At 39.8% G+C, this 23589-nt stretch overlaps 1 long non-coding RNA gene across 1 annotated transcript in view; it reads right to left on the bottom strand.

The window, feature by feature from the left end:
• Nucleotides 1–6531, bottom strand: part of LOC110342881 — a 48934-nt gene extending 42403 nt beyond the window's left edge. Inside the window, exon 1 of the long non-coding RNA XR_002385056.1 lies at nucleotides 6421–6531. This is a non-coding gene — a long non-coding RNA (uncharacterized LOC110342881). The remainder of the gene's footprint in view (nucleotides 1–6420) is intronic.
• Between the last annotated feature and the right edge of the window lie 17058 nt (nucleotides 6532–23589).

The raw sequence follows: 23589 nt of genomic DNA, 5'->3' as shown, positions 1-23589 counted from the left end.
AAGGATAAACCCCAAAACTACTTTTTTATGGATTCTCCATGTACTGTGGCAAATCTCATTGTGCTGGGCAGTTTATAGGCATCTTTCCAACATCCACTGTACTCCTTGTAAATAAATCTTTCAGTGGTGTGGTATTCACTTGGAATAAGGCTCAAATCCTCAAAAGGGCACTCGCTCTGCATAACCCGAACCCTGCCCACCTTCTTTCATCATACCCGACTCTTGTTTAGCATAGTTGAGTCACAACAGTGTGATTCGAGTTCCTCGGGTCTTCTGGGTCTCACTAGTTATAGGTAGAGTGAATTCAGTGGATTTGTGTCTTGGTGACTTCAAAACTGAAACAAACCTGGCCATAAGATAAGGAACTGAACAAAGATTCATTACCTATAACAAGCAAGGCAAGCTCAGAGTTTCAGTCTTAGGGATGTTTACCTCACACAATGGAAGCACAAGGATGTTACTCAGGGCCTCTCTGTAAATTTATGTGGCAAAGCACTTCTGAGTAGACACACTGCCAATTGTCTTAGCTTCCTTGCCTGGTGCCTTTCACCCTGATAAAAGGGGAAAGAGGGTTAGTTTTAGTTTACAATTTCAGATTACAGTCCGTCATTGTAAAGAAGTCAAGTCACAAAAACTTTGAAGCAGTTAGCTGTAACCACAATCAAGAGGAGAAAGAGAGAACGGATACATGCATTCAGCTTGCTTTCTCCCCTCTTCTGCAGTTTAGAATCTCCTTCCATAAAGACAGCACTGCCTGAAGTACATGGGTCTTCCCATCGCTATTAATGCAATCAGGATAACCTGTCATAGACGTGTCCATATCCCAACCTATTCTAGAAAATACTTCACTGAGACAGACTCTTTTCTCAGATGATTGCAATTATGCCAAGTTAGCAAGTAAAACTACTGATTGAGCTTAACTTGGGTCATAGTTTAGGGAGGAATGATGACTCAAAAGAAAGACTTTGGGTGTAGCAGATCTCAGCTAGAATGTTTAGTTTGTATCAAAGATGATGGGTGCAAATGCTCCAGGAAAGCCTGCTTGCATCACAGAGATGGAGGATCTCTTAATACTGTGCTGCTGGGTTGGTGGACGGTGGCTAGCTATTGTTCAGAGCTCTCCACTCATCACTGACCATCAATAAAACAAAAGAAGCCTCCTCACACTTCCTTTCCCAAAGATGTTCTGGTTTCAACCAAAAGAAAAGAACACTTTTAATTTGACTGGATACAACAATCTACGGCCACCCCACAAATACTTGACTTATCTACCTGCTGTAGACATTAAGTCAGCACATCGTTGTCTCCACCTAACTGGATATCCCATACTTTCATTCCAAGTTACTGTTAATTGTTGGGGAGGTTTCTTTCTCTCCAGTCCTGCTACCTTCAGTCCCAAATAAACACACAGAGACTTAATTATTAAACTGTTGGCCTATGGCAGGGCTTCTTACTGGATAGATCTGACTTAATTGTTAACCCATTTCTATAAATCTCTGTGTTTCCATGTGGTCCTGGCTTACTGCAGAATGTCCAGACTTGTTACTCATTTGCTGGCTACATTGAGTCCTTCTTGAGGTCCCTCTCTGCCTACCCTTCCCAGAATTCTCCTCATCTCCTAGTCCTGCCTATCTTCCTGACTCTATTGGCCAAACAGTGTTTTATTCATCAACCAATAAGAGAAGCATATATACAGAAGGACATCCCCTATCAGTTAACTATTCCTCCAGGATCAGGTTAGATATTACCTTTTTTTGTGCAGTTATTTGTAATACTTACATTCTTAGTATATTAGACCTCTGGAATTTATTACTTTTTACTTTGAAATCTAAATAATCATGTTCTCTGTGCTGAATTATTTATCTATACAATGCCAATGTTTATCATTTCTTCTATTTCTGCTCCATCCTCTTGTCTGTCTATCTGTATCTCTCTCCCTCATTCTACTTATTCTCTGTTACTAAAGATTTTAGAAAGTATTTGGTTTTGTTTCATTTTCTTCCTATTATTAGCTAATATTCCATCATTTTAACCATGAATCATACCTAACTCAGTCAGCATAAAGTTTGTTACTCTTGACAGGAGTTAGCAGGAATAGTCCAGCCCCATTCTACCTGTCTTATCCCCCTGAAACTACAGGACTAACAAAGATGTGTTCTTCTCAAGATAGGAGCAGAGTAAATCAAACCCAAGTGAACAAGCAACCACTAGGCATTTGGACACACGATGCCTGCTAATGTGACATTGACCAAGTCAGTTTGTAGATACAAACTCACCTAGGTGTAAGGGTTCAGGCGGATCGGATGGGACAGATATTCTGGCACTCAGGAGTCACAGAATACTAAGTGTTACACATCTCAGATGGAAAGGTATCCTGGAACTTTGGAGCCAAGGAGTACCGCAGGTCACAGTAAGCATAGCAGCTTACAGCCTAGCCTCAGGGAAAGGCTTCCCCAATGTATCTGCTCTGCTCCGGCAGAAGAGAGTCTTCCAGTTGGGGATCTCTGCCCAGTGTAGCAGTTTTGCTCCGGAAGGAGAAGGTTTCCCAAGCGAAGTTGCTACAGTTCAGCTCTGCTCCCAGGAGAGTGCAGAGTGGAGTGTAACAACTCCACTCTGTCAAGTAAAAGTTTCCGCAGCAAGAGTTACAGCCTCACTCGCTCTGCTCTGCCCAGGGTAGTCTGTGCTATGTCGCAAAAGATCTTCACCCAAAGCTCGTCGAAGGGCTTTATTTGTAGCAGGGGTTTATTAGAAGGAAGCAGCTAGACCTGCCAAGCTGAACATAACACTGGGTTTATATAGGGATTCTTGGGAGCGGGGGAAGTTTTTCCAGGGTAGGGATTGGTCAGATTTTAATGCTGAGCTTATATTAGCTAAAGCTCCTACTTAAAGAGTGGTTAGTTTTCTGCACAGGGTTAGGGTCAGATTTGGCTCTGGTTTCAGGGCCAAAGTGTATGTATTTCTTTGGTCCTTTTAGCCTTTTGGCTCTAGTTTTAGGTGTATTTCTTTCACTGGCTCTGATTCTAGGAACAAAGTGTGTTCCTTTGGCACTGGTTTCAGGGTCAGGGTACATTTATTTGGTTCTGGTTGCAGGGCCAAAGTGTGTTTCTTTGGCTCTGCTCAGGGTGTGTTTCTTTGGCTGGCCCTTTTTCCCTACAGTAGGGACAAGGGAAAACTGCAAATTAAGATGGCAGGAGATGTGGTTACAAAGAAGGCTGGGTAACTGGGTCTTCTTTAACCCTCTGTGCCCCCTATTCTAGTTGCGGTTATTTCCAATCTTGCTATCAGTCCCTTGAGTCTCGTCAATGTGCTTTATTTCCCCCTAAAACTAAGAATGAGAAGTTTCCTGCTTGTACCAGCAAATGTGGTAATAAAATAACGGCTCAGTGCTCTGACACAAAGCCTTACCTATTAATATTCAAGGCAGGTGATAAAGGTCTACTTATCAACTTCTGATTTATAAATAGAACCGATTTGTCCCCTGACACTGCTGTGTAACTTCACTCAATTTTCAGGAAAGATAGTGCTTCACTCCTAAACAAGAGAAATAATTATCACCATTTTTAAAGCTTTGGTTATACATTTTGCTTTTGCATATTAGTCATTTTCTACAAATGGGAGGATTTTAAATGGTTAGAATTTATAACCATAATAATCAGACAAGCAAGAACCAAAGTGTCATATCTACATTGTTCCTTTACTAAATACAAGAGACGTATAATATGAATGACAAAGAAAAAGAAATCCCTTTTGCATGATGAGTGATAACCACACCACGTATCATGTATTCATGTGTGTATCTCAATACTAATTGTGCTGAGCTCCAATGAGACCAAACGGTTTATTACTTTTCAGATTCAGCTCTCATTCTGCTGTTATGATTCTGGATTTTCCATACGAAAACTCTCATCTGTTTTAAAATTGGAAAAGCCAAGCTGGTTACCCTCTTCTGCATCTAGTAAACAGTTAGGCACATAATTACAGCATAGCTGCCCATTCTTCCAAGCAACAACAATGAAAGAATTGATATAGACATGTGTAGGTCAGGCCCTCTTCTAGGATGCTTGCTGAATCTTAGATCCAACAGTAACATCATTGAATGATTCCTTTCCCTTCTCCCTAGCTTCTATCTATAATATCCTAAATATACTAAACTCCATCTCCTAAATATTACTTGGCCAACCTTCTCTGTCTATTCAGAGTCTTAGTTCAGACTACCTGGGGAAAGAATGTATCTCCTATTTTTATCTGTTTGTATAAAATTCCATTGTTCTCTAATAATTATAAGGAATGAGAGACCTGGGTGAAACACAAATGTAGAGCTGGGCACAGTGGAATCCAACTGCAATCCCAACTGCCCAAGAAGCAGAGGCAAAAGGATCTCAAGGTCATGTACTGTTAAGTGAGTTCAAGGCAAGCAGAGTCAATTTGTGAGATCCTGTTTCAAAATAAAATTTAAAAAGGAGGAGTAGCAGGTTATGAGTAACAGGTTCATGTCTATAATTCCAGCAGGAAGATAAATGCTAGAGGAGCAGAAATCCGAGATCATCCTCAGCTACACAGTGAGTTCCTGGCCACACTGAGCTATGTGAAAAAGTATCCTCACCTGCATGCTCCAAAAATGCAGAGGACAAGGAATTTGTAGTTAAATAGTATAGCACATGTGAAAATCTCTGAGAGTTCAACACCCCCAGAATACACACATACACACACACACACACACACACACACACATCTAATTTTCTTCCTGTGTGAAATTCTACATTTTAATCTTATTTGTTACTACAACAGACTATCTGAAATAAGTAATTTTAAAAGAAAATATATTTATCTTGCTTTAGCTCTAAGAAGCTTGCAAATCCAATGCTTGCTGCTGGCATCTCTGCAGGTCCAGGTGAGTATCTCATCAGGGAAGGCCAGATAGGCACAATAAGAAAGGAAACAGGGATACCCACTTTTGGATAGCAGCTGACTCCTGTGAGAAAATCATTGATCCCTTTAAGACTCCTTCCCTGTGCCACAAATGTCTCCACATAGACCCACCTCTCAATATTGCCTCATTAAAGAATTAAGCCTCAACTTTCTGTAGTCCATTGTTCACACCAGCTGGCCTGATCTCATCTCCTTGTCCCTGAAACATTTCAGAATATAAGATTCTTCCCACACTTATATCTTGCAAGGCTTTGAATAGGGCTACCACTTAAACTTTGGTATTCTCATCTATTAGTCATGGAGGAGCTAATAAATAAACCTTTCTTTACAGTTAAACTACAGTAATGGTTACTTTTATAGAGTTCTCAAAATGTGTTAGGCACTATTTCCAATGCATCTATAGTACCTCGTTGGAACATTGGAAAAACTCTTGTTGGCAAATACTATCATTAGATACACATCATGGATGAAAAAGTGCCATACAGTGAATTAAGTAACTGGCCCAAAGTGACATGGTGAGTAGGTGGCATTGCTAAGCTTGTAACACAGACTGTCTGTTTCCAAAGTTCTTTAATTGCTTTTTGCTTTAGATTTGCTTCTCACGGTTGATGATGTCTCTAAAACACAGGCTTTTTTATTCAGCATAGGCTTTTCCACACAGTAAAAATTCAAGATTCTTAGTTTTAAAATGGAAATTAGTTCCCAAGTATCATGTCTGTATAGTACTGATCCTCCTACTACAGCCATCTCACTGCAGAACCCAGGAAAGTGGATATATGCTCTCCACCTGACAAAGACACTAGACTATGAATGAGGCAGGAGTGGAAGGAAAATCCCAAAGTAAAATCTTTGTTTGGGAAGAAGTCTGAGAGGGGAGCTAAAAATAGCTTGCTATAGGAAACAGCAAGACAAGACTGTCACCAAACAGGACAAAAGAGGCTGGCTGAGTCCTCATTAGACTAAGGAATGGTGAAAAGCAAGTTTTGATCTGCCTTGCAAGATATAAGTGTGGGAAGAATCTTATATTCTGAAATGTTTCAGGGACAAAGAGATGAGATCAGGCCAGCTGGTGTGAACAATGGACTACAGAAACTGCTGGGCAAATGTCTTACAAAACACAATGAGAGAGACAGAGACAGAGACAGAGACAGAGACAGAGAGACAGAGACAGAGGAACACAGAGAGACCTAATTGGGCTAAGAGATCTTGCTGCTCTTGAGAAAGACTGAGGTTCCATTTCTAACACACACAGGTGTCTCATAACTCACAGTAAATCCAGTTCCAGAGGATCTGATACCCTTTTATAGCCTCTATGAGCACCAGGCACTCCCATGGTACACAGACATCCATGAAAGCAAAATACACACACACACACACACACAAAATGAAGCTTTAATGTCATAAATAAATAACCTAATATGATTCAACAGTGCCATGGTGATTGAAGTTGAGATCTATCCACTAGGCTGGACCCCAAGATCATAACCATACCTTCTTGATTCACTGTACTTCCACGTCTGCCGGTGTGCACCATAAATTAGAGATCCTGCAGCTTTCTCCTACTTTGTCAACTCAATCCTCACCCAGGGATAACTGAAACCTACACAGAGTAAAGAGAATCCACTCTTAGTTTGAAATTTAAATTGAACTAGGCAGTCTGCATTGTATCAGTTAGCCTCAGTATCTATTGCAAGTAATTTTTAAGGTGGAGATGCTCCTTTGAAGTCAATTACATTTGTGCACTAGATCCTTCCTGGCACAAATAATCCCCATGGAGCCTTTTATCCCTTCATACAGTGTGAAAATACAGGACAACAAACAGACTAATTGAAGATGAGGATAGAAAGGGAAATGTTAGATCAGCTATGCTTCAAAGACCTGCGAACACTTACCATAAATGTATACAAATCCCTAAGAAAAACTTCAAATCAAATTCAATCCACCTCAACAAAGTAAAACATAAAAGATAAAAGATGGCATTAAGTGAAAAGCTACATAAACTTTTGTTAGCAAGGTGTCACAAGTCCTCAGATAAGCTCTATGAGTACCACTTTTACTGCCATTTTTCATAAACGTGTAATAGTGGTTATCTTCATATACTTTATCAGTTTTTGAAGAATTTTGTATAAAGCATTTAGATCATATTCACCCACTCACCCAAGATTTCTCAGATCACCCCTCCTGTGACACACTCAGCTTTATGGCCCGATTTTTTTTAAAAACCCATCAAGTTTAATTTCTGCTGCCCATGTATTCATGGGTGTGTGGCCTTTCTCTGTAATGTGGTTAGCTTACCAAGCCATGCTCATAGAGAAATATCTCTCTGCTCCCTCTCTATTTGTGTCTCTGTCTCTTTCAGTCTCTCTGTCTCTCTCTCTCTCTGTCTCTCTCTCTCTGCAACTATAGATGGTCAGTATCTCCTTTTCTAGGGGTTAGTACTCCAAGTCCACCTCCCCTGTCAATGTTGGGGTATGGTGTGGCTTGGGCTTGCACAGATGTTATGAATGTTATCATAACCACTGTGAGTTCGTGAATGCAACTCCCTTGCTGTATCTACAAGGTACTGTCTCCTTGCGTCATCCGCCACCTCTGTCTCGTACGCTCTTTCTTTCTCTTCTTCTACAGTAATCCCTGAGCCTTGGGAGGAGGGTATCATATATCTCATTTGGGCTGAGCATTCCAGTCTCTTATGCTCTGCCTGATGAAATGTAATAAGGAGAATAAGAGTCCCCAAATAAGTGTGGGGGGTTATGTGATCAGAACAGCATCGCATTGGCAGCTACTCCCTTAGCCCACAACTGTAGGATGTGCTCCAGCTGTGAAATCCCAGATCACAGATGTGTCAGTTAATTCTACCTAACCAAATGCAGTCATTGTCTTCTCAAGGCCCTTCGTCATCTTGAGATAACTTTGTATAAAAACTTAGTGTGCTAAGTAATCTCTGTAACTATGAAATCCCTATTGAGACTTACAGCCTCAGGACTCCTCCTCCTCTCTTCTCAAGGCCTTCAAGTCTCATGATAACCTCTGGTATGCTAAGTAATCTCTGTAGCCATGGGAACCCTGCGGACTGGGACTTGCAATCTCAGGACTCCCTGCTCCCCTTCTGTTTTTCTTTGAAAGTGCCTTGCTTTAGTGGCTCAGGGCTTCAACTCTCCCGACAGAGCTGAGCCCAGCTAGCTGGTTTTCCGGAAATAAATGGACCTTCTTGTACTTGCATTCGGTGTCGTTAAGCTCCTTGAAGCCTTGGGGTTCTCTCCTAGTGGGCACAGCCCAGCCCAGTTTTGGGGCTCTGTGTTAATTCTCATCTACTGTATATAGAAGCTTCTCTGATGAAGACTGAGAGCTACATTAATTCTCAATCAGAAGCATAGTTGGTAAAGAAAACTTACTATCTTTAAATCACAATTAACTTCATATTAGCATAAACAGTATTGAAGGCAAGATATTAATGTAAGTACAAGTATAGCTTTTGAAGTTGAGATTAGTTTTTACCTTACCGTTTCTGTATTTTCATGCACTTTTAGAAAACCCTCCCATATTTTTTATAATTGGGATAAATAATTCCTAACATAGTTATTTTGAAGGAAAGATGAATTGCTATCAAAAGTATATATACTCACTAGATAAGTAGAGTACTCAATAAATGATGCTTCTCTCTAGTAAATATATAATCATATACATTATGAGGCATGTATATACTGAAACGTTTTTGAGACTTGGCCTCCCTATGTATGATCTTGTTCTATATGTAGCCTGGTGGGCCTCCCACACAGAGATCTTCCTGCTTCTGTCTCCAGAATGTTGGCTTTAAAAACAAGTCAGTTGTCAGTTGTTGATCATATGGGTCACCTCACTGATCACCAAGAATCAGTGCCAGGACGAGTGCTAGAACAGATGGGGGCTGGGAGAGCTAATGAATGACTCTCAAAGCTAGTCTCCTTAGTAGTATTTGTAGACGCAGGGATGCACACAGTAACTGTAGACCACAGGACTGTCCATGCAAGGAAGAAATGATTCTGCCTTAGTAAGATAATCCATTCACTGTCTTCTGTCTCTAGTTACCTTTCATCCTAAGGCCTTGGTCACTAAGACTCTGTCACACACTGCTGTAGAGATCAGAAAGTTCAGGGGGGACCTGGTACAACACCCATCTCTGCATGAACATATCCAAAGCCATACCCACAGCTGAAGTCTTCCTTAAGAGCAAGAGACTATCACAATGCCCCATTGGCAATAAAATTAAGTTCAAGCGCAAATTGCTGTATTGCTTCCCTGTTAAGCTTCTCTTCCTGTGTGTATGATGTTGGTTGATGGCCACAGCATCCATCCTGTGAGGCACTTTCTTTCCTGTGTATAGGAGTTTTGCCTGCATGCACAACTGCACCACATGCATGCCGCTGACCCCAGCCATCCGATTCACTGGAACTGACTTTCCAGATGGTTACTGTGAGGTTTGCTTGACATGGTCCATATTAAGGCTTAATCAATCCTTTCTAAACTCAAACTGATCACCTTCCTCACAAGGGAAAACTCTCCAAATGATTCCCTTCTACTTCAATAAAAATGCCAGACTCTTAGACCTCGTCTGCTCGGCTCCCACCATGCCTGTCACAGTGCCTTAGATCACTCCCAGAAGTGGCCACCATCCTCCACAGACCTCTCTCCAAGCAGTGTATTGCAGTTCTGTGGCCATCTATCTACCCTTCAACTTCTTTAGTGTGAGAACTGGCTTGAAATGTAAGTGTGGTAGCAGTAATTACTTGAATAAAGGAATGTCAAATTTTTAGAATCACTGTGTATTAAAACATAAAATCTTAGCCAGGTAATGACTTACCTACTCTTTGTCTCAGTCCCATTATTTCTAAAATAATAGCTATATTTATACCACTAAGGCACAGACAAGATTAAGGAATGTTATACATGGGGATGGACAAGGAAATGCCATATTTCTGTTTTTCTTTTAATTGTGGTACTTTATAAATATATTGTACCGTTTCAAGGCTGGTTTGAAGAAAATTTCCCAGGATCCATTTAATTAGTGGAGAAGTCTTTGAAGTATCTTAGTGAACTTTCAGGACAGAAAGCTCTAAGTGCCAGCACCATCGGTGTCCTTAATTACACACCTAAGAAGTGGAGGAATCATGGGGGAGCCAGAAGCACCTCTCTGCCCGTTCTCCCACTCCATTTCCATAAGAGAGTACTCACACACAAGCAGTGTGCTAGGGGTGGAGATGAAGAAAATGATACAAGGTATTATAACAAAGTCCACTTTTAAATAATTATAACTTCAGTTAATTACACTGACATTTCTCAGCAAAGATTAAGTAAATCAGAAGGGGGTAAAAGCGATTGAGAAAATAAAAAGCAAGGGTTGGACTGCAAGAGCATCTCCTTTGTCTTTCCTTGAGGAGTGTAATTAAATTAAGTGGGATTGATTGAGTGTCAAACATCTGTGGGAGTCATTTCCTAACTTCATTAATGCTATTGTGCCTGGAGAAGGCACAGTGGTAATTTCTCTCACAAGGATCTAATGAGAGTCTAGTGATGTGATGGGAAAGCCTGACACAAGCCGCTGTGTGCTATGCTGCTGTCTGTCGGTGAGTGAGGGATTTATTAGAAATGCTGGCCTGGCAACAGCAGGGCTACATTATCCACATGGGAGTGGGACAGCGGGCCTCAGAGAGCTGGGTAATGGAGTCATAAAGTTGAGAGTTTAGACAGCCAGCATAAAGAAATAAAAATGGACCTGCTAAGGAGAACTAAATGGTCATAAAATAGATCATATATAATGAGGTGCAGCAGATAATGAGGTGCATTTATATGGAAAACACTAAATAAAAATTATGACCATTTCCTCTTTAACCCCATAACCATTGAGGCTTATCACTGCATCTGGATTTGCAAGGTAAACTGGGGAGAATGAATTAATTGGGAGGAAGCTACCTATATTGGACAGCTTCATGCATTATTATAATACTTTCAGATTGTACACTAGCACCCAGTAGAATACTTGGCACTGGACAGAGCATTATGAAAGATATATAATTCCTATTCTTTTTATAAAATTGTGATAAAATGCTCTAATACTGTTGCAGTTATAAAATAATTAAGTGGGAATAAATGTAAAGTTAGTCTTGTGTTATTCGTTTTATCATTGCAATTGGAAGTTTCCTGCTTGTAAGCTTTATCAGGTCACGCATTTATCAGTTAATGAGTAGTTACTCTGTCCTGGGACTCTTGGCCAATTCAAAGATACCGAATTGCATAAGGACAGTTTCTGCTTGGTTCAGACTCAGGCAGAAAACTTAAAAGAAATCATTAAAATACAAATGTATGTGTAAAACCTGATGTTCACACCAGCTCCCATGGGAACATAAAAGGCATAGATTCTGTTAGAAATCAGAACTATGAAAAATGAGTAGATATCAGCTTGTTTTGGAATGCCATCCTAGGTAAAGGAGAGGATAGGGCTACATGCTGAGATTTATAAAAGTAGCCAAGGCCATTGAAATGACTCAGCTGCTAAAGGTACTTGTCTCCAAGCCTGACAACCTGAGCTCAGTCCACAGCATCCACAAGGTAAAGGAAGAGAGTCAACTCCAGGAACCTTCTCTCTGACTTCTACATATACACAGATAGATGGATACATGGATGGATAGATAGATAGATAGATAAATAGATAGATAGATAGAGATGATATACAGAAAGATGAGAGCTAGATATAGATAGGTAGATAGATGGTAGTTAGAGATATACATACATATGTACATAAAAACCTACAGATATTCAGATATGAAATAGCAAGGAAATTGTGGAAATACTAAAAGTAATGTTCAATGCAGATTGAAACCATATACATACAAACAACAAAACTGACTCAACATATGCATGTGTGTGCATACTTTCCATATATATTACATATAATAAATATAACCAAAGAAAAAAAGTTATCAGTTTGAAAGTGGGAGTTTGAGATGGTGTAACTGGGAGGGCTGGAGGAAGAAAAGTGATGTAATTCTATTTCAGTTAAAACATTACCAAAAAAAAGTGTTCAATGTAAAGGAACCTTGAGTACTGAGGTTGCAGAAGCCATGCTTCAGTCATGATGAGTCTCTTCTTGTGGAATTAGGAACTGCAACCACATGATAAGGGTGTGCCTGGCTTGTAAGTTCCCCTACTGAAGCCTCAACTCCCAACTTCTGTATCCAGTGAAGTTTTCAATAAGAGACAGTCAAGTTCAACAAGAAATTCCCTGGGGTCGGAACTAAACTCCAAACTTTTAATAAGAGAAGGCCAGTATCTCTATCTTCTCTCCACCCTACACCCATCTTCTTCCTCTCCTTTCTTTTACTCCTCTCCCCCACCCTTTTCTTCATGTTCCTTCCTTCCTGGCTGTCACTCCACTATTTAAAAATCATAACAAGATGTCAACTGTTTACAAACCATGAACAGAAGCCTCACCAGAAACTGGATTATATTAAAAGTGTCAGTGAGAAGGCCTGGGCAACCTATGGGGCTCTGAGCTGTGGATCAGTGTCTATCCCTGGTATACAATCTGTCTTCATGTGCCTATGGCACAAAGAGAGATGCTCTCTCAGCCTGGACTCTTAGGGGAGTGCCTTGACCCTACCAAGAGTGAAATGATAGACTCTAGACATCCCCTATGTGGAGGGATTTGGCAATAGGGTGGGAGGGAGGGTGGAAGGGGAGTGCGGGAGGAGGGGAGGGAGAGGGAACTGGGATTGACATGTGAAACAAGCTATTTAAAATTAAAATAAAAAAATAAAAAAAAACCTCATTTGTGGAATTTTCAGCTTCTAAATCTACTGGGAAATAAATTTATGTTATTTAAGACACTCACTGTATGGCATCTTATTGTGGCAACCTCACTGACCATTGATGAGGCTATGTAGAGATGCATGGTCATTCATTGCTTCAAATGTGCCATTTTAACATCACTCTCCAGTACTGAATTCTCTCTACTCTAGACTTTGATGCAGCCTATTGAGAAAACCAGACCTGTAAGATCCAATGCACCACTTTAATGCAATGTCTAAGCTCCTGTTGCTAATTTCACATAACATATGATGTCCATCTCTCATTAGCTACCAGATACAGTATAGCTTCTCCCAGACAGGATGAAGATGTGAAATTTCCAATTTTATTGAACCTCCACCATTATCTGATGACGCTAACTACTATTTAAAAGCTACCTTATAGTGTAGTGATTGACAAATGGCACGAAAATGAACAGAGTCACTCTAAAGTTTTAAGGTGGCTCCTTGTGTAAGACTTCGTTCAACTTATAATGGGAGGCTTTATTCATTCAAGGGAAATATTAAACCCATGAATAACTTATCTCCAAATTATTACCCCATAGAAAGTGACAGTCTTATTTTACTTTAAAAGCAACATAAAATTTAGTGACTTTATAATACCTATATTAGCGAACAGTGTTTATATTTATGGCAAATACTATGTCATAATTTCCTATAAGAAGGTGTGAAAACCTAAGAACTTGGGAGGAGCTGTAATATAGCCAACCTTGGAGTTAGCCGTTTTGTGACAGGACTCGGTGGTCTTGTCTTAGCATAGCTGTTCATTAAAATTTACCATCTTAGAAAGTGAACACATGGTCTACTTATTTTGAGTGTCCAGGTTTGAAGGGCAAAAGTCACTACATTCATCATTGGCTTGACAGACACTCAGAAATGTGTCAGAGTACTGTCTACTCATTGTCATTGTCACTGTCCCCTTCATATTAACTCCTAATTGCAGGGGAGAAGCTTAGAACTATATTTCCTTGTATCCAGTTTGCATAATAACTGAGCTAGAAGCTCCCAAAAGGGACGTTAGCATGTCTTGGTTAACTATGGTCACTTTACTCTGGTGACTGCAGATTAACTTGCCCTGGGTAACGCTACAGTGATTCCAGATGGGTGCTTCAGCATCCTCTTCTTCAGCAGGGCCTCCAGGAGCAGTGGTTTCTCTTGCATGTGTCCGGAGCCCTTATTAGTTGTGAAAGCTTTCATGTTCCTGGCCTAGACTACCACCTTTCCTACTTAGCAGATTTGAAGTAGCTTATGGTTCTGTCTCTTCACCTAGGCTGAGCCTCCTCCTAAGAAAAAGGAAGAAAACAGGCAAGGAGGCAGAGGGAAGACAGGAGGAGAGGCGGGGAACAGTGGCTTGCCTTTCACAATGAAGCACACTACCTCCTTCATTCTGTGGACATCATCTGCCAGCAGAGCAGTGTGAGTCCTCAGTACTCCAGAATGTGACAGTACCAGGGACGGTGACTGAAAGCCCTGTTGGCATCCACAGACCCCAATAAAGCAAATCACTGGAGATGCCATCACAAGAAATTGTTACTAATTCTCTAAATTATAAAATGTGAGCAGGTTGGCAGACAGATAATCAAAGCTGACAGAATAATGGAGCCACTCAGAGGACAGGCGGGATGCAGTGGCACATATGTCCAGTCCCACAAGGAACTTGAGGGGGGTGGCTAGAGTGAGAAGCTGTTTTCCTCTCATAAAGAATGTTCTTTCCCAGGGAAAGGAAAAGAGGTGCTGCAATTCAGAAAGCAGAACAACAGTGCTTCTCTGAATCAAACACCTAATTCCTGTATTTTGTTTCTCAGAAACCAAATGTTAGGGAAGAGAAGGCAAAATATGTTAGACACATATGTTAAACAAAGGTGTGAAACACATGGATATTGACGTATTTAAACCTGAACTAAAACAATTTACTCTTGCAATACGTCCAATTTCTGGTATTACTAAGTTCATGATTTCTCTGTGTATGCATATGTATGCAAATGTATACACTTTCCTTAAAATGTAATATTTTTAGTTATTGAAACCTTGTTACTGCGCCACAATCCTGTTGTTTCCTAGCATACTCACTAGTTTTGGTTGTCAACTTGACTGGCCCGGGAATCAACTAAGAAACTTGTTTCTGCACAAGTTTACAAGTGTGTTTTCTGGAAGGAGGAAGACGATCTCCCAGAGCGAGCAACACCTTCAATGCCATCTCCCAGGTGCCAAGGGAAATGATGTTGTTTTTCCATCTGCTCCACTCCCCTCCTTGTTGGTCAGCACATCCACTCTCCTGTTTCTGGCACTGCTAGTGATGTGCCCTGCCGGCATGAGAACCAAACATTTTAAGACTGCCAAGACTGAATGAAAAATGTTCTCCAGGCATCCTCCAGACTTCGGTGTTAGACTGAGCCTGCTGAGATATTCTGCCTTGTGGAATGAATAACCACTGAGATCTTAGCCTTCCTAGTGTGCAGCCATTGTTGTTCTACCCATGTCAGATCATGCAAGCCAATCCCATAAATTCCCTCTGCGTTATCTATACAAACCATCTAATCTGTTCCTCCCTGCCTGGCACATTGCTAGTGTCAGTACAGTGGCACGGTACCCATATAAGCAAGGACACTTTAGTGCAAGAACTGTTCTGAGAATCCTTTTCAGCCAATATTTCCCAAGAGATTCATGAGTTTTCAGCTCATTATCTTGGGACTTAGGTCCCCTGGCCCACTATAATTTGCTTAGATAACTAAAATTTCATTGGAGCAACCTTTTTTTTACTTAGATCCTATAGCCCTTCATTCAGTCTTCTCAACTTGGATACTATTGAGTTATATTTTTTAATTTGTATCTTCTCTCCTATTTAGTAGTTTATATACTTAAGATAAAGCAAAAGAGTTTAGAATTCTTCTAGATATGAGGTACCTCCTCAACACAATTTATGCATTGAAGTCTTGGCTTCTTACTAGACATGTTTTTGGAAGGAAACTGCACCATGGTTCATCGATGGATTGAGACATTGAAGGATGTGCAATTCGGTGGCACTACTGAGGGATTGGGGCAGTAAGGACAGGTTGGAGGAAGAAAGTCAATGAGGCATACCTTAGAAGGACACGTCTTGTCTAGCCTCTTCATCAGTCTTCCCTTCATCTGCTTCCAAATACCATGAGGTAAGTAGCTCTGCTCTGTCTCATTTTCCTACCATAATGTGTCTGCCTCACTGAAGCCCTAAAGGTGGTAGAACCAGACAAGCATGGACTAAAACCTCTGAAACTGTGAACCAAAACAAAACCTTTCTCATTAAATTGCCTTTAATAGGTATGTCATTACAACTGAACACTAACTAAACATGCTCCCCTTTCTCCTTCACATGGTAGTTTGTAGACAAGTCTTGCCCTCTATGCTCCTATACGGAAAAACACTTTAACAAGTATCTAAAGAAGTGACTAGTGTACATTCTTTTATCTTCTTTTCCTTAAAGCACAATTCTAATCAAATTATTCTCATACAGAAAAACCTTCAGGCCACCTCTTTCTGAAGTATGACCTATTCTGCTAAGCAGCAATGGTTCTCATTCACCTTTCCAACATTCTCATGTAATTGAGTCTTACACATGAAGTTTATGGCCAGCCAAATGAAATTATCATCCAATTACACGCACAACGACTTCAGCCCTAGCCAAGCATTATGTGACTTTTCCTGGAAAGTTGTGAACAAGGATTTGCAGGAGCTTAGCTGGCACTAGAGCCTCCTTTCCAAAGAATTGTTACTGCTTATATAATTCCCAGAAGGGGAAATGTAAATACGGGGACTCAAGAGCTTCCTGAGCCTTGTAAACTTGATTTACTTCCTGGACTTTTTACATTCTTCCCCAGTCTTAAAGACCCTGTTTTCAAGAAGAAATGCTTCAACTTGGAGGGGAAAAAAAGTAATACCAGCTAAATCCCATTGAAAATAACCAAATTGCCAATTAGTTAATTGTGAAAAATTACAGACAAAATACACTTATCTTAAAATGGAGTATATAGCTTTGCTTGTTTGCCTTCTCTTCAAAAGATGAATCAACAAAGAAATGTCACACACATCTCACAATATAGACCACTTATAATCTGTACAGTATGTCAGCAAACCATGTGCTGAAAAACTAAAACACAGAATGATATATAAAGCATATAAACATTATTTATTGTTCATTCATTTACTCAGCTGGTCTTGTGTCCAACAATAAATTTGAATAGTCACAATACAGACTTAAAACCCACAATACCTAAAATATCTACTGACTAGACTTTTAAAATTTTAACCTTTGACAAGGCTAAGATAACCTCTAGGGTAGGTACAGAGCAGCACAGACTCTCCAGTCCAAGTGGGGAAAAGAAGAAAGCAGAAACTTATGTTAAGCATATGCTGAAATCAACAAGATACCTGTTCTCTTTAAAAAAAAAAAGATGGATCGGGGGTGTCAGCCTACAATCCCAGGGCCAGTGAGTCTGGGAAACAGGGAGGTTCCCGAGAGATATGCATTATACCCCAGAGAAGCAGAAAGAGGAAATCTCCTGAGCAGATTGGGAACTTAAAAGTACTCAATGTCATTTTGACTCAATTTCAATTTTGATACAATTGTTCCCATCTCTCTCTCTCTCCTTCTCCCTCTTTGTCTCTTCAAACAAAACTTGTATGTGTAGGATGCAGCTCTTTGAATGGTGAATATCATCAAGCCATATCACTTCATGGAAGAGGACATAATGGTCTTAAAAGACAATGCAATTATAGGCTTAAATATATCCAAGTAGAATTTTGGCAACACTATAGGGATCCTGGCTACTTCTGTGGTGATTTTTTCTATCAATTACAACAAACATGTACATTTGTATAATTAGTCCTACTAAGACGATCAAATGAACAGCAACATATATGAAATATTGTCATGAAATGTATTTCACATATTTGAACCCATGTAGATTGTAGCAATGATTTTCTATTCCTTCTTCATTCTGAATCTTCAAGACCTGTCTGGGCTGTCAGCAGTGCATACCAATTGTTTACAAAACAGATTTCATTCGCAGGGGAACTAGAGGCCTGGTCCAGTATTCTGTGAAGCTGAAAGAGGAAGGTAAAAATAAAACTGGATGAAACAATGACAGTTGCAGATTTCTACTTGAAGGAAAATTTAAAGAATAAATAAGATGTCAGCAGAATATATGGCTTCCTTTTTGGATGTAGGCTTCTATTCAGAAGTCATGCCACAATAGTCTTTGGATAGGAAACACATTTTTAGGAAGATCCTTGAGTTGAAACAATATTGATAAATAATGGATTGCATAACCTTGGCATCTATTGTAATTTCCTTTTGTCTCCTTCGCTTTACTGATCTGTGCTACCTCATTTACATCTCTTAAAATTTTGGCTGCCAATTTTAAGTTCATGTCTAGTCACCCAATGCATTTCAAAAGTTTCAAATTATCTCGGTAAGTCTTTTCAATATCAGAGGCAAAGAGAGTTATGAATACACATTGGAAACATTTGCCTCAAGTAGATAATATGCATGATGTTTGATAGTTGTGTTGTCATTAACAAATCTAGTACAGAGTGGAGCTACATATGTAGTATATTTAAGTATATATGAAAAAGAAGTTAATAGAAAATATTCCTGATTTTGTAACTTTGTTACTCAAAGTCTTTGGTCTGTGAAGTGTCAGTCTTCTCTCTAAATGTGGAGATGACTGTTGTTTCTGTTTCCTCCATATTGGTTTCTCCTACTTTGCTAACAACACTCCCCACTCCCACTTAGCCTCCATTCACAAAACACATGGTTTGGGGGCTAAATTCACTTTTGGGGGGATAGAATGTGGTCCAGCCATGTACATCAGATGATTTCCTTCCCCTAGAGACTTAGTTATCCATAGCACCCTCAGACCAAAGCTCACATAGGATCACACTTAGTCTGACCAGGTGAGAAGTTAATGCTACACAGTAAAGGGGGAACCTCTTGACAAATGGAGCTACCACTAGAATGGGAGAATGTATGAGTATGTGCCCTCAGAGACTAGAAGAGGGCATAGGATCTCTTGGATCTGGAGCAGCAGGCAATTTTGAGCTAAATACAGATTATAGATAGTTACTTATGGTAGAATTTAGAGTTAGGTTACTTAGATTTTGTAGAGATAGAGATATATTTGACATAGACAGTCTACAAACCTTTCAAAGACCTTCAGAAAATGGCATTTAAAAATGGTTTAGATTTTTTTTGACACTGAGAAGTGTCTGCTCTTGGAAGCACCAATTACATCTAAGAGGAAGATGGGCATCAGAGAACCTCATTATAGAGTTTTCTTTCAACATGGAAAGATTAGCCATTTGGGCAAGAAACTGCTCTTGTTTGGACTGCTTGACTGTTGCTGTATAAACTGGACATGCAGGACCCACAAGAAAGTGACTGCTGAACTCAAACAGTCCTGCAGGGTTTCTGCTTCATGGAAGAGTCTACAAGACTTTCTGCAGGACACAGAAAAATGACTAACAGACTGCCAATGCAGATGGACAGCTTGATATTTCCTGATTTTCTGAGAAGTCTTCCAAACACACTGTGGCATATGGGCTGAAGATGGATGACCCAACGTTACAGAGGAACTTTGGGTGACTATCCAGGTAGCAAGATGTCGCTGTCAATTCTAGTGCTTATATATTATCCTCCTGTGGTCTTTGATGGAGTTGAAGACAGATAGTTGTAGTTATAGTTTTCCTTAGTTATGATAAAAGATAAGTTACATATAAGACTTAAGACTCACAAAGATAGGACAGATGATATTTTCTTTAAATCTTACTAAATATTAATGGACTAATGTTGTAACTATAGTTCTTACTTGATAACTGTTCTGATATATATATATATATATATATATATATATATAATTTGATTATGTTAAAGTTAAAACCTTTCTTTTTATTTAGACATAAAAGAGATGATGGGAGATGTCATTCTGTAAATCTGTCTCTTATTGGTAGTTGAGTAAAGCACTGTTGGCCAATAGGGAAGCAAGATAGGTGGGACTAGGAGTCAAGGAGAACTCTGGTAAAGAGAGGCAGAGAGAGACACAGTGTAGCCGCCAGAGGAATAAGATGTCTGGATCCTTTCTCCAGTAAGAGAAATACTTAGATTAACAATTAGGGGTTAAATACTTAGGTCAGAGCTAGCCAGTAAGAAACCAAGCAAACGGCCAACAGCTTCATAATTAATATACCATTTTGTGTGTTATTTGGGAACTGCAACTGTGGCTGGCAAGGAAGACTACACTCTACAGCTACCCAACATGTGTAGCTAGGAAATGAAGCTTGATCTTCTGCAAGAACAGCTGATGATTCATCTCTCCTTGTCTTCAGTGCTTGGTTTTCAGAGCACTCAAGGCATTGGCGTATAAAAGGATGATGGAGTTGGTAGATGGTGGAGAAATTGCATAATGAATAAACTTCAGAAGATCAGAATGACTCAGGAGCCAGCGATACACCACTGTTGACCCATGGACCTTACTTTTGGATTATGATTTACAAATCCATTCTTAATCATTTTTAAATTTTAGAGTTGGACTAGACATTTTAAGTGTGTTTATTATAAGTAAACCCACTTCTGAACGTTTTAAGACTTATTTCCTTCATATTTTCCAAAGTCTGCTAACAAAGTCCTGGTTACTCCACCAGCCACAGTCCCTCTATCCTTGAAAATAAATTATTTTACCATAACAAATAATCTCATCTCCTATATCTCACTAACATTAATTCCTACATGGTAGAGCTTCAACACCAGAACCTTAATTTTGGATAATCCCCCAACATTTTGAGAAAAAAATCAGTTTTCTAAAAGAAATTTTCATCAAAAAGTGTTTTTCAATAGTATTTGAATTATATTAAGAAAAGAAATAAATGAGACTTTCCCTTCCTTTACTCCTCTCAGCCCTCCCTGACCAATCCCCTCAGTTTCCCTTCAGAAAAGAGCAAGAAAACAAGAATAAATTTATTAATGTTTACTCTGCAGATATACCTATGTTTACCATATTTATCATTATTGTAATGGCAGTGTTAAGCAGGATGAGAATAATACTAACTTATAATTGTCTGCCACATGCAGGGTAATAAACCCAGGGTCATAAATCCACATGTCCTTTTAATATTAAAAAAAAGAAAAGAGCAGGCCTCCCAGGGATATCAACCTAACACGGCATAACAACACACAGTAAGACTAGGCACAAACCCTTAGTGGGAGACAAAAGGTTCCGAGAGCAGACAAACGAGTCAGACACCCCCACTCCCACTGTTAAGAGTCCCACGAAAACACCAATCTATCAACCTTAACATTCATGCAAAAGCCCTAGCACAGACCCACGCAGGCTAAGTGATCCCAGCCTCAGTCTCTGTGAGCCCCTATAAACCCTGCTTAGTTCATGTCTGTGAGCCACATTCTCATGATGTCATCCACCTTTCTGCACCAGAAGTATTTTGAAGTTGGCATTAGGAATGTGCATGCTGATACAGAGGTCAGGAGGGGAGCAGGGAAAGGCAAGAGATGAAAGTCTATGCATCAGGAGACAAGGTAGACCTCTATGATGACAGAGAAGCACTGAGGACCCAGGAAAGACTGAATCAGTCAGCTAGAGCCTGGAGAACAGCATCCCCTCTGTGCTTTGGTTCAAGGGCTCTGAGACACTTTTCTGAAGAACTCTTCGTTCAGTGCTTGCACAGAATTTCTGAAAGGGGTGGGGAGTAGGGCAGTGTTTCCAGTTCATGGCTTAAGAAATTCTTAGCCTGCTTTACAGAAGCCTGAGTGTCAAAATCACTTAATTTCAAAGAGCTGTTGCATTCAAAGGTGTGTCAGGAAACTGCAGAATGAAATTGAAAAGCACTTTCTGGCCCCCATAGCCATCAAATGAACTGGGAACATAGAACCCACTTTCTGGCATTTCAGTGTGCTTGAAGATGAGGATTTCTTCTGCCCACACACTGGCCATATCCCAGGTCCCCACCTAACTCTACAGGCAGCTGATTGAATACAAAAATTATTTATTTGAAGGACATTTTACTCACTTACTTTACATGAATTTTTCCAATTAAGTTCATTGTTTCCTGCTGTTGAGTTTATTTTCTTAAAGAAACATTCTTCCCAAACTCACAATATGTAAGAGCCTAAATTCACATATTTTGCCTATAGTATTTTGATGTAAGTTACTTATTTTAAATATATCATTTTTCTTCTTTGAAAATGTCATACATGCACACAGTGTGTTTTATTATCCCCAGTTCTTCCTTCTAACTCTTCCCAGATCCATTTCCACACTCTCTTACCTTCATGTCCTCTTTATTTACAACACACTGAGACCAATCACCAGTGTATGGTTGACCTACAAAGGGCTAGGTCACAAAGAAAGTTGGCTCATGCTCAAGTAGCCATTAATTGTCTACACACTCCCCAGTGAGGGGTAGAGGCTTCTGACCCCTCCTTCCCCTTCGTGTTAGAATATTGACCTACTTGATCGTGCGTAGATCTGATGCAGACAATCATAGGTACCATAAATTCCTGAATGTGGCAGTCTTGTGGGGTTCAAAAGACAGTTTCTGGGAGATCCTCCCCTAACTCTGGATCTTTGGAATCTTTCCACCTTTTGTTCTGTGCTATTCCATGAGCTAGGGGTGGGGGTGGTGATGCAGATGTCTCACTGAGGGATAATTAAGGATTAGCACTCCATAGATACTTCTCCAAACTTTGACTAGTTGTGTGCTTCTGCCTTAATGACTATAGCACAAAGAAATGTTTCCAATGAAGTCTGAAAGTTGCATTAATCTGTGGATTCCGAGGGCAGTATAATGCTATGCTCTTATAGCAAAATGATTGAAGCAGATTCACCCGTTTGAACCTATGAGCTCTATAGCCATTGTTTCTTAGCCATATTTACAATACCAGCTATGTGTTGCCACTGACTTCTTTTATGTTTGTGTGTGTGTGGTACCATAGACTGAACCTGGGACCTTACCCACACTAAGCAAGATTTACTCACTGAGCTATATCCCCGGACCTCATTTTAATTGTTTTATTTGTAAACATAGTCTCAAAAAGTTGCTCATGGTGGCCTTGAACACACACTGTAACCTAGGATGACCTGGAATTTGCAATTCTCCTGCCTCCACCTCTCAAGTAGCTGGGATTATAGACATAAGTCATTGCAGAGCCTACTAATGCTGTAAATTATTTATAATGAAAGGAGTATTTGTTTTATTGATAGGAACTCAGGGTACTAATATGCACATTTAACCTAAATATTCAGATCATGCAAAGGTAGCTTTAAAAACAAATTAAAAGTTGGGCATGGTGGGCACATTACTTTAATGCCAGCACTTGTAAGGCTGAAATGGGCAGATCTCTGTGAATTTGAGGCCAGTTGGTATACACAGTGAGACCCTATCTTTAAAAAAATAGAATAAAATAATGACTTTATAATACTTTAGCTAAAATCATTAACATAAAAAGAATGTTCAGGGACTGGGAAGATGGCTAAGTCGGTAAAGTGCTTGCATTGCAAACATAGACACCTGAGTTCAATCCAAAGAACCCATGCAAAAAAAAAAAAGCATTGGAAAGTTACTTTACTAAGCCAGAAAAATCCCTCAGTGCATTCTAAATATGTTTGTTTCTGCCTATATCTAAGTCTCACCTTTCATCAAGGAAGCCTCTTTATAATAGAGACCTTTACAGAAAACCATAACCAATCAAATTGTATAGTTGTGGACTCACATTCTAGCTGCTACATCTACAAAACAACTCCTGTACATAAGACTCAGAGATCATTGCAGAAAAGGA

This window comes from Mesocricetus auratus, unplaced genomic scaffold (assembly GCF_017639785.1).
Source record: "Mesocricetus auratus isolate SY011 unplaced genomic scaffold, BCM_Maur_2.0 Super-Scaffold_100006, whole genome shotgun sequence".
Classification (NCBI taxonomy): Eukaryota; Metazoa; Chordata; class Mammalia; order Rodentia; family Cricetidae; genus Mesocricetus; species Mesocricetus auratus.
The sequence above is the reverse complement of the archived record's forward strand: the minus strand, read 5'-3'. Positions and strand labels throughout refer to the sequence as shown.